This window comes from Protopterus annectens, chromosome 5.part0 (assembly GCF_019279795.1).
Source record: "Protopterus annectens isolate FY-2018-M chromosome 5.part0, PAN1.0, whole genome shotgun sequence".
In the NCBI taxonomy this organism is placed as follows: domain Eukaryota; kingdom Metazoa; phylum Chordata; order Ceratodontiformes; family Protopteridae; genus Protopterus; species Protopterus annectens.
The window spans coordinates 953493794-953506293 of record NC_056735.1 but is presented as its reverse complement, the minus strand read 5'-3'; the positions used below and the strand labels follow the sequence as shown (position 1 = coordinate 953506293).

Genomic DNA, 12500 nt, shown 5'->3' with positions numbered 1-12500 from the left:
CCCCCCTGGAGGGGGAGGGGGATCCACCTCGCCTGGGCTTTTGGTGCGGCCACCGAGTTGAATCCTCCGAGTGGACTGCACGGACCCCACCCATTTACCTCTGAATGGTTTTACTCCCTCTTGAATTCTCTCTTCAAAGTTCTTTTCAACTTTGTCCAATATCGGTCTCGTGCTGGTGTTTAGCCTTAGATGGAGTTTACCACTTGCTTTGGGCTGCATTCAAAAAAACCCGACTCCAGGAAGACCTGATCCTGACGTGTGGGGGGCCACCACCGGCCTCACACTGTCCATGGGCTGAGCCTCGATCACAAGGGCTTGGGCCCCTGGGCAGCACCAGGGAGACGAACTTCTGTATGCCACATTTCCCTGCACCTGTTGCCTGGGTGGGGATTCGGCACTGGTCTCTTCCCTCTTCACTCGCCGTTACTGAGGGAATCCTAGTTAGTTTCTTTTCCTCCACTTAATAATATGCTTAACTTTGGTGGGTCACCACATCTGATCTGAGATCGCATTCCGAGCATGGTCACAGGGGGGTGGGACGGCAGGGCCCTCAGGTTGGATGGACTACCCATGCTCCCCTGGCCCCTGCGCACCCGCTCCCCGCCACCAGACTTGGACAGCGGAGTACGGCCAACACGGGCCCGGGTGGGTGTCAGGCTCTACCCTGGGAGGGTACCCTGGTGGTAGTACCACTGACAGCCTCCGGGGGGTGGGCCAGAAATGCACCTGCTCCCTTCTGTGCTCGGATGGGCTTCCCAGCTCGGTTCAGTGGAGGACTCCTCTCCTCTGTCTGTGGCTCTCCCTGGAAGGATGGGGGTCCCATGGTGGGCGCCCCCGACTCCCCGGCTGCACCCTCAATGGGGCCGGACACATCCAGGGGTGATGAAAGGCATGATGACCCTCAGACAGGTGTAGCCTCGGGAGTAACCTGGGGCCGCAAAGTGCATTCAAAGTGTCGATGATCAATGTGTCCTGCAATTAGTTCTCACAGCTAGCTGTGTTCTTCATTGATGCATGAGTCAAGTGATCCACCAATCAGAGTCATACAGTTCACATTCACCGGGTGCACTGCTGACCGAGACAAGCATGCAAGGTTTCCCGGGCATCGTCATGGGTACACTGACCGGGGTTACTGGCCCCACACAGCAGGACATCAGAGAGTGCCTGGGTGGCCAGCTCGTGGCTGCACTGCTGACCTTCCGGGTCTACGAACCAATGCCCAGCATGGAGCGGGGCATCCCCCACAAGTACCCACAACTGACATCGAGGGGGGAGAGGACTCTGGTGTGCCACCCCGGGGGTGGCCCTGCACGGCCAGAGGGGAGGCCATCACCCTCCCACCAGGACAGCACCCTCTCCCTCCCCCTAACACATGGGGAGCCAGCCACCTCTGGGGCACGTGGCAGACTGCACCGCTGGTTCAGGTGCACCCTCCGCCACCATCCCCTTGTGTCAGCAGAAGAGCGCCCACACCTCCCACCCCATGGATGGAAACCCTTCCCTCCCACCACCGAGCGGCGACATGGGACACTCACCACCCCTCCTCTCACTCCCTCCCCTCTCCCTCCCTCCCACGGGAGTTGCAGTCTCAGTCTCACCGGCGTCCACCAGGGTGCACAGAGAGATAGGAGTCAGAGAGAGACAGAGAGGGAAATGTAGAGGGTTGGGGCTGTGGATCGAGAAGAGGTCCTGGTACCCGAGGACGGCGCAGTCCCAGGACCTCATCGTTAATGATCCTTCCACAGGTTCACCTACGGAAACCTTGTTATGACTTTTTCTTCCTCTAGATAACCAAGTTTGATTGTCTTCTCGGTGCACCACTGGGGCAGTGACTGACTACAGTGAGGCCAATCTGAGGACCTTACTAAACCATCCAATCAGTAGCAGTGATGGGCAGTGTGTACAAAGGGCAGGGACTTAATGAACGTGAGCTTGTGACCTGCACTTACTGGGAATTCATTGTTCTTGGGGACTAATTGCAATCTCCAGTCCCTATCACGAATGGGCTGATCCATTCAGTATAGCATGCGTGCAGCCCCTGACATCTAAGGGCATCACAGACCTCTTATTGCTCAATCCAGTTTGGCTGAAAGTGACTTGTCCCTGTAAGAAGTTGGAGACGACCGCACTGGGCCACATAACTAGTTAGCATGCAGGAGTCTCATTCATTATTGGAATTAACCAGACAAATCAATTCACCAGCTAAGAACAGCCATGCACCACCACCCACAGAATAGAGAAAGAGCTATCAGTCAGTCAATCCTTTCTGTGTCCGGGCCGGGTGAGGTTTCCTGTGTTGAGTCAAATAAGCTGCAAGTTCCACTCCTGGTGGTGCCCTTCCATCAATTCCTTTAAGTTTCAGCTTTGCAACCATACTTCCCCCAGAAGCCAAAGACTTTGGTTTCCTGGAAGCTCCCCAGCGGGTCATGGCAATAACGCTGCCTAATCGCTAGTCGGCATCATTTATGGTTGGAACTACGATGGTATCTGATCGTCTTCAAACCTCCGACTTTCGTTATTGATTGATGAAAACATTCTTGGCAAATGCTTTCACCTTCATTTGTCTTAAGCCAGTCCAAGAATTTCACCTCTAGTGACACAATACGAATGCACCTGGCCATCCCTCTTAATCATGGCCCCAGTTCCAAAAACCAACAAGATAGAACTGAAGTCCTATTCCATTATTTCTTGCTGAAGTATTCAGGCAACCAGACTGCTTTGAACACTCTAATTTTTTCAGAGTAAATGCTTTGTACTCCTGGGACACTCAGTTAAGAGCATCGAGGGAGTGCCAAGAGGCAGGGGCTGGGACAGGCGGTAGCTCACCTCGAGGCAGACCCTCAGCCTGATCCCAAGATCCAACTATGAGCTTTTTAACTGCTGCAACTTTAATATATGCTATTGGAGCTGGAATTACCGCAGCTGCTGGCACCAGACTTGCTCTCCAATAGGTCCTCATTAAAGAATTTAAAGTGTACTCATTCCAATAACAGGGCCTCGAAAGTGTTCTGTATTGTTATTTTTCGTCACTACCTCCCCAAGTCAGGAGTGGATAATTTGCGCACCTGCTGCCTTCCTTGGATGTTGTAGCCATTTCTCAGGCTCCATCTCCAGAATCGATCCCTAATTCCCCATTACCCATGGTCACCATGGTAGGCACAGATAGTACCATAAAAAGTTGATAGGGCAAACATTTGAATGTTGTGTCACTGCCACAAGGGCACATGATCGGCCAGAGTTAATCTAGAGTCACCAAACCGGGCCGAGACCCAGATTGGTTTTGGTCTGATAAATGCACACATCCGTGGAGGTCAGCGCTCATCAGCATGTATTAGCTCTAGAATTACCACAGTTATCCAAGTAATGGTGGAGCAATCAAAGGAACTATAACTGATTTAATGAGCCATTCGCAGTTTTACTGTAGCATCCGTGTACACTGAGACTTGCATGGCTTAATCTTTGAAACAAGCATATACTACTGGCAGGATCAACCAGATAGGAGCACCTCGGCATTCGGGCGGAGAGGATGGGCCAGAGCTCGCACCTCTGCCAACAGGAGGGGTCCCTCTCCCCATGGAGGGGACACCCCAGGTGCTGGTTGTGGACCAGCAGCCCCGGCCCCCGAGGGCCATGGGCTGGCGTGGTGCGTGTCAGTGCTCAGAGCCAGAGAAAGGTGGGAGAGAGCCTCCCCGCATGCTTTGGCCATGCACGGATGCCAGGTGATGGTGGTCATGTCACAGGACTCCTTCACTATGGCCCAGGCTCATTGGTCTTGCCTGAATGTCCACCCTGAGGGGCAAGGAACACTCCACACTCCCACCTGCACCTCAGTCCCAGGAAGGAGAACCTCAACCCACAAGCCATGACCCACAAAGCCACACCCCAGGGGCCGTCAACTAGAGTTGGCCCAATCGATCAATGGACGGTGGGTAAAGGTACTTCAATCCCATGGGGACACCTGGTGGGACATCACCTGGGGCTGGGACCCAGACTCTGACAGGATGCCCCATCATCCCTTAACTCCTGGAGGCTGCCAAATCTTGCCAGATCACGCATGCCCACCGGGCGATCAGGGAAGCGAACCTGCAGGGTGCGATTGGCCACATGGAACTCCCCTCAGCCACTGAGGGGCAGATCTACTCTCATACAGACTTCCAGCCAGGAGAAAGAGGCCCATGAGGGTGTCTCGACCCCGTGCAGACACCTGGCACCTGGACTTGCATTCTGACAAGACGCCCCATCATCCCTTAACTCCTGGAGGATGTCAAATAATAATACTGGATCACGTGTGCCCACCAGATGATTGTGGGAGCAAACCGGCAGGGTATGACCGGCCCTGCGGAACTCCCCACAGCCACTGAGGAACAGAGCCACTCTCATATGGACTTCCAGCCGGGAGGAAGAGGGTCGTGAGTGTGGGCTTCCTTCCAATCACGGCTGGCCCCACGGAACTCCCCTCGGCCACTGCGGGGCAGGTACGTTCCCATTGGGGCTTCCTCGTCCCCCCTCCTTTCCCATCCAGAGGGGTTCTGGGGACAATGTTGGGTACCCGGTGAGGTCATATACCTTCCCCCTGCCTGGCAGGAGCTCTCCGGGCCCGTAGCACTCCACCAGCCATTCCCTTGAGGACTTCCATCATGGGGGGCTCCGCCTGACCCCACTTGTCTAGGCAGGAGCAATCATGGTCTCGCAGCCTTCCACCAGATACTCCCTTGAGGAATTCCGTCCCATGGGGGGACACGATCCAAACCCTCTCACCCAGGCATGAGCGCTCCCTGCTTGTCCGCTTTCTGCCTTTCTCCTCCTTCCGAATTTCCATCCCAGTGGGGGCTGTGGTCCAAACCCCCCCACCCAGGTGGCAGCTCTCCCAGCCTGGCCATTTTCTGCCTCTCTCTCCCTTAAGGGCTTCCATCGGGAGGGACCCCTCATGGCCTCCACGTCTACACAGGCAGGAGAGGTGTTTTCCCAGGTTACATAACTCCTGGAGGCTGCCAAATCATAATGTGTCCACCGTGCCCTTGGAACCTGACAGGGGAGCTTCCCACTGATCCTTTCCAGCCTCATGGAACTCTGATGAGCCCCAAGGCCTCAGCCAGACCCTTATCAAGACTTCAGTGTGCACCTGCTCTCCCGTCCAGAGCAACTCCGGGGACTTTGCGATATTTCAGGGATGCTGTCTTAAGGACTTCCATCGGAAGGTACCCCCTTATGGCTTCCACTTCTACCCAGGCGGGAAAGCTCTTTTCTTGGGTTACATACCGTATTTCTTTGTAAATAAGACCTAACCAAAGAATAAGGCCTAGTATGTTTCTCCATGGTGGTCATGATATAAGCTGTACTCCAAAAATAAGCTCCATTTAAGATCATCAACAACACATGATGGATGTGTTGAATTATAAAACAATATTATTCACACCCGTTGACTGAGGTTAACATACTCTGCTCACCATTTTCAAATGTTTGGACACCCAACTTTTTCTCTTTTCAGAAAGTCAGAAGATTCTTTCCCTGGGAGTTCTCCACGATTCTTACTGTAACCCTAATCATCACTCACACTTGACGATTGAGATCCTTGGCCCATAAACACTGACAGGTGTACTTTGATCGATCAAATTACAGACAATGCACATAAAGCACGCTCACTTGATAACAAATGGCTGTGGTTGTGTCTTCTTAACCGGCGCCATTTTGTGTTGCCACTCCAGTCTTGTAAGTCTAGAATTAACCCCTCCAGACAAGATGAGTGCAAAAAGAAAGAGCTATTCCATCGAGTACAACAAAGGAATTGTGGAGGACTCCTGGGGAAAGAATCTAATGGCTTTCTGCAAAGAGAAGAAGTTAGATCTCCGAATAGTCCGAAAATGGTGCACAGCATATGATAACCTCAGTCAACAGGCCGACAAGGGAAATGCTAAGAAGCACAAGTGTGGATCAGGTCAGCAACCACTATTTCCTGAGCTGGAGTACATCATCTGTGAATGGATTGCTAACCAGAGAGCAAAGACTTTGGTTGTGCACAAGACTGATATTCAAGCATTTGCCCTTGCAATGGCACCACAGTTAGAAATATCCCCAGAAGAATTCAAAGCATCACAACATTGGCTGGATGGCTTCCTTCAGTGGTATGAACTGTCTCTGAAAAGATCAACAACACTGTTCAAGCTGGAAGAACTGAAGTTATTAAACGTGCACTTGCGTTCAAGTCCTTTGTTGATGGCATCAACTTTTCTAAATACCAACTCTCCAACATGATTGCTATAGGTGAAACTGCATTGTTTATGGACCAAGGATCTCAAACAACAATTGATCAGAGGGGTGCCTTGTCAATCTACATTCCCTCCAGTGGTTACGAGAGTGCACGTGTTACCTGTATTTTGGCAGTTTGTCTAGATGGAAAGAAAACCCCACCTCTAATCATTAGTAAGGGCAAGAAAGATAAGATTGAACATGTTTTAGGCATTTACATTCTTGAAACCGAAAAAGCCTGGTGCACACAAGCAGTTATAAGGAAGTGGGTCGATATAATGCTGCCACTTGTTTTGTGAGGTGGCAAAAGAGGTCTGCTAGTCTTGGATTCAGCCAGCACTCACCACGCTAAAGACATGAAGAAATTCCTGGCACAGAGAAGAATAGATCAAATAATGATTCCCTCAGGAATGACTGCCTTTCTCCAGAATCTTGATATTGCAATAGACAAGCCATTCAAGGACCATTTGCGCATGGAGCTCAATGACTACATTAAAAATAGAATGGAGAAAAATCAGCTTGGAAAATTTGTGAAGCCTAGCCTGCAAGAGTTCGTGACTTGAGTGAAAGATTCATGGGACAAAATCACTGACAGCTGTGTTGCCAATGCAATACAAGTAGGCTACTTGGACAAGCAGTGCTCATTTAAGGAGAGCTCTATTGCTAGGCATGACAGATTAGGGCCATTGGTTCTACAGGAAATGGAGTTACAAGAAATTCAGGCCAGAATTCGGGTTTGGAAAATTATGACAATGTTCCAGAAGAAGATGACGTGAATGTATTTGTATAACTTTTCCAGTATCGGGGCGACAGAATGGATTGCTTCTACTTTCAGTTTTATTCCCCTCCTCCAACACACATGTATTGAGATTTTTCTACACTTTCTGTTAAGCATGAAATATTGCACTGTGAAAACCAAGGTGTAGATATTCTGAAGTTGAAATGTTTGTTGCACTGTTTATGTAGAATTCTCACAGAACTGTTAATGCATTACTTAGAACTGTTCCCCAATAACAGAAAAGTACCAAATAAATGTCAATTTGTGTACATGAATAAATGTCGATTTTTGTACATGAATAAGTGTCAATTTCTGTACATGAATAAATGTCAGTTTTTGTACATGAATACATAAATAAATGTAGATTGTTGTATGGGGGGGGGGTAAATAAGGTATCCCCTGATAATAAGCCCTAATACATATTTTGGCAGGGGAAAAAGTATAACACCCAGTCTTATTTTCGGGGAAAAACAGTATATATATATATATATATATATATATATATATATGTGTGTGTGTGTGTGTGTGTGTGTGTGTGTGTGTGTGTGTGTGTGTGTGTGTATATATATATATATATATATATATATATATATATATGTGTGTGTGTGTGTGTGTGTGTGTACATGTATATATTTGTTTTTATATATATATATATATATATATATATATATATATATATATATATGTATATATATAGCAGCATTTATTGGTAATATATCTATATACTGTTATACACATATATGTATCTCCATACATATCCATCTCTCTCTCTATGTATACATTTCTTTTCATATGTATGTATATATATATATATATATATATATATATGTATATATATATATATATATATATATATATATATATATATATATATATATATATTTTTTTTTTTTTTTGTAGATACCAATCCTTCCTACTTGTACAGTGTCTCTTCCCTATTGTAAACTGGCTGTAAAGAAGGGTATGTTTGAGAAAACATTCCAAAACCATACATCTGAGGTGGTTTACTGGTAAATTGCTTTGGCTATGGTGGCAGGGTATTGGGTTCATTTTGTTGCTAGGCAGAACAAGGGATGTTAGATACAGAGTGATTAAGGCAGTTTTGAGCAGCTTTAAGCGTGCTTGCGTGACAGTCAGCGGTGCTAACATACAGATAAATCAATAGGCGCTTACACCATGTAGGCTTCGCTTACCAGTGCACAAATTTGCTTAGTATTTACATTTAAGTAATGCTTATACCTGCTAAGCATAGCTCAGCCCTGGTAACCATTGGTCACATTCCAGTCTGATAAAAATAGCAGGGTAATGACATCTTTATAAGTGTATTTAACTTCCTGTGCATAACATGCTTCTATGTGCTGTCATTACAGTTGCAAGGGGTGTGACTATACTGTATGGGACACCTGGGTATACATGGGTAGTACCACAACCTTTTTTCTTTGTATTTGTGTTATACATGGGTAGTATCCCAGGTTATATGCAGTCACACTTGTATGTTACACCATCTACAGTGCATTGGTTGACAAAAATAGTTTAATACATATTGTATCATTATGTTAGTACTTTTAATAGTGCTTTTCCAAGTAAAAGTAGTTTGCAGATTGTAGTACTAGAATCATACACACCTGCATGCAAAGCTGGGACTCTTGAGTACTGACTATCTTGTTCTTCGTGTTTCAGCTTTATGATTTTATGTATCTCCTATTGGATATTTATCTGATATTATGATATTAACTGTAGACTACTATGTTTTTGGACATATCATTAAGGACTGCTGTCATGTAGTAATGGAATACCTTTCAGTTTCAGGCTTCTATCTTTCAAAACATTCATCCTAATGCATAACTTGTTGGCTATCTACTTTCTGTCTGTCCTCTGTACCGATGTGCAGATGTCAGGTATTGCTAAGGCCATACCACTATGTAGGTGCCCACATAGTTTTGTGCTGTGGGCCTGGACACTGCTGCTAGTCCCGACATATGGGACATTTCTTAATGTGGACCTTGCCCCTTTTCCTTGCCTGTGTGAGGGACATTACAGAGATGGTGGGCTACAGATTCACATACAGTAGATGGCAATATGTCACAGGACAGGACAGGACATGTGGAGACAGCCAAACAACACAGGGGGATCTATCCCCAGATTTGTAAACAGATTCTATGTCATCAGTGCAGTTATACACATGGTGGATTGATAGATTGACAGGGTTTGTGTGGACATGCATTTAGTGAGTGACTTCACAACTGACAGTGATATGTCTCTGACATATCTCTCCACTGGCACGCTGTCCACAGACTGGCCACGTGTTTGCCTGTTATGTTTTGTCTGCTCCCCAAACAGTTAGTGTCCTTGGTAAATCAGTTGTGGACTCTGGGGAATGCAATCAGTAAATACTCACATCTATTGGGATTACTGACGTCATATTCCTCATAAAGGATGTGCTACAACAAACCTAGTAACATCTGCAGATGTCTCAATGTATGACAGCAATATGTCCAATCTACTCCTGTGTTTGTGCCTCTGCCCCCAAATGATGTTAGCCTTTGTCCAGATGTCAATGAGGCTCAGACGTATTTATTATCATTATTTCTTGCCTTCATTCCTGCTACCATCCCAGTGATGTAGCAGACCCATAGACATGTCAGGGAACAGGCCATAGATATGAGCTCTGAGCCTGTACATTCTCAGTTGAACTGTACATGTGAGAGGCCTGTACATGTCTGACCATTGTTAACAGACTGTGATGATTGTATACACATGTCACGTGTAGATGTTATTTGGGCTGTGTATGGAGGGGGGACATATGCCCCCTTCTTTATCTGACTGTGCATGCTGCTCCAGTTTCTGCTGATCTGTTGGCTCTGTGTGTTCATAGGGGCAGACTGAGACATGTCTTGTACCAAGGTCAGGATTCAGACTACACTGATAACTGGGACTGTATATGTAGGGCTAGTGTGTGAGTGGCAAACAATGATGTGTTTGTTCACACAGTCCGTATACTCTACTGTTCACATGACTTACTGGTATGTTACTGTGACTGTGGTGATATTGGTTGTGAATTTGCACTTTCACACTGGTGTCTGTATGTCAGTGCTGTTACATCCCTGTAGTGCCTGATATATTTACAAATACATGTGTAATTACCCATAGCAGATTCCCTAATTCAATTACTTGTGATATTTCACTAAATATATGTTAGAGCACACAGGAGGGTTTTGCTACAGCAACTGTGTTAGCTAATCTACACCAGTATTTCAGAGACATCCCCATTTTCATGGCTTCCACCCACTACTTTGTTAGCCTTGGTCTAGATTCATTGCAGTAAGGAGTTCTGAGCATACCTCCCAACTGACTGGATTGTTTCAGGATGTCCAGGTTTATTGCTCATATTTCTGGTCTGTTTTACAGATTATTCGCATTTCTCTGGTAAATCACTGTGATATGATTGTTGTCATAAAATGAGGACATACATTTCATTTATCTACCTCACATCCATAAGAATATGTATGCTGAAAATAACTGTCACTCTGTCAAGAAGAGTACAGGGGGTCAATGACCTCTTCCTTCATGGATGCTAATGCGTTAGTACTGAGTTGTGCCACAGAGAAGGACTTTCTGACCACAGTGGCAATGTGGTGGTCAAAAGAGACATTGCTGTGTACCCAGATCTCTTATAATACCTTCTTTGTTCAGGGGACTACCATTGATGTGGCAGTTCATGGAAACAGGGTTTTCCCCAAAGGGGATGACAGCACATTTTCTGACACTGAGCTTAAGGCCATGGCTCTGACACCAGTCATTGGTCTAAGTGAGGCCTTTCAGTAGGATGTCAACATTACGTAGGTAGTTAATAGCTCCTAACTTGCAATTGTCTGCAAACATTGTCAGCCAGAGTCCCTTCATGTTGGCATGGACTTCAGAGAAGTTGATACCAAACATGAGAGTACCCAGGGCAGAACCCTGTGGGACTCCACTTATGACTGCTCGGCAGTCTAACTTGGAGTCAGCTATTTCCTCACTGTGAGTCCTATCTGTGGCCCATTTTGCAACCCACCTAGTGATATAGGGGTTGATGCCTAGCTTAGTGAGCTTTTGCATGATACCTAAGTAGGGAATGTTATCAAAGGCTTTGGCCAGATCAAGGTAGGCTGTATGTACCACCTTGCCTTCATTCACAGCTCAGGTGACTGACTCCAAGAAGTTGACCAGGTTGATTGAGCAGGTATGACCTACACTTAAAGTAAACTGTGTGGGATCCTGGGTCTGCAGATTCCCATATCCCAGTTTATTAGGTGCATGATGCATTCCATAGCTTTGCATAACAGACTTGTCAGGCAGTTGGGGCGGTAGTTCCCAGGGTCTGTAGTCGTACCTTTTTTGTGGAGAGCGGTGACTGTAGCAGTGCACAATTCAGTAGGGACAAAGCCTGAGGTGAGGCTGTGCATGAACAGGGCCCACAGGTGAGGTGCCAGGTCACTCTGTAGTTCATGTAGAACACAGCCAGGGATATTGTCAGGTCCCATAGAAGCTGTATTCTTGGCCTTGGACAGTGGTGTTTTAACCTGTGCAGCAAGTAATACTGGGTGCCTGGCAGTGTACTGGTACTGTGATTGGTCCTTTGGGGGGTGGAAGAGGGGGACGTTTCCACTCAATATATCAGCCAGTATATTGGCAATATTTGTTGGCTCAGTCTTGGCAGTACCATTGTCTAGTAGCTCAAAGCAAATCTTGCTATTGCCATGGAGATTCTTTACATAACTGTATGAGGCCTTGTGGTTGTCTTTACTATGTGCTCCAATTCTGTTTTCACAGCTAACTTTGTACTATTTGATGAGGGATCTCAACTTTTAATTGAGGCTGATAAGGGTTTTTTTCCAGTCTTGTGACTTCACCTTATTCCGTATCAGTTCCCTCCTTCTGTTGTACAGTTTCTTTATGGGTGGGGAACACTAGATTGGCTTCCTTTTTTTGGAGGAGAGGGTCTTGGTTCCATTGGGTATGGCAGTATACACGCAGTTGTGTACATGTTCATAGTGCATTGTTGCTTGATTCAGCAGTCATGCAACTAGTCTCCATTTGCATGGCTGCTGTGAGGTTAGCCACCTCTGTTTTTAGGAGGCCATAGTTAGCTTTGGAAAGGTTTTCCATGGTGGTAACATGTGCAGGGTGGGTGGGAGGGCTGTGTATTTCCAAAGGTGACCACTTTGTGGTCAGATATAACAAGGGAGGAGTTTACTATTGGTTTACAGAAACAGTCTTCCATGTTAGTAAGGACCATGTCGATGTGATGGGCAAGTGCATCGGTACATGAATAGCGTTCACAGTTAATGGTGGGTTATTTGAAGTCAACCAGTATAAGAGTGTTGGGTTGGACACTAATATTCTCCAGGGTGTTTAGGGACACAGAGTGTGAGTCTTGGGACATGTTTGGGGACCTATGGCAGGCTACAACCTGAACCACTGTCTTACCCAATGT

General features: G+C 46.6%; 1 protein-coding gene, 1 non-coding gene and 1 pseudogene across 2 annotated transcripts in view; all 3 read right to left on the bottom strand.

The window, feature by feature from the left end:
- Positions 1–509, bottom strand: part of LOC122803058 — a 3673-nt gene extending 3164 nt beyond the window's left edge. Inside the window, exon 1 of the ribosomal RNA XR_006365088.1 lies at positions 1–509. This exon is cut by the window's left edge and continues 3164 nt beyond it. This is a non-coding gene — a ribosomal RNA (28S ribosomal RNA).
- Positions 1–12500, bottom strand: part of FDX1 (ferredoxin 1) — a 657258-nt gene that overhangs the window by 581732 nt on the left and 63026 nt on the right. The gene's annotated exons all lie outside the window — the stretch shown is intronic.
- Positions 896–1043, bottom strand: LOC122802944 (annotated as a pseudogene).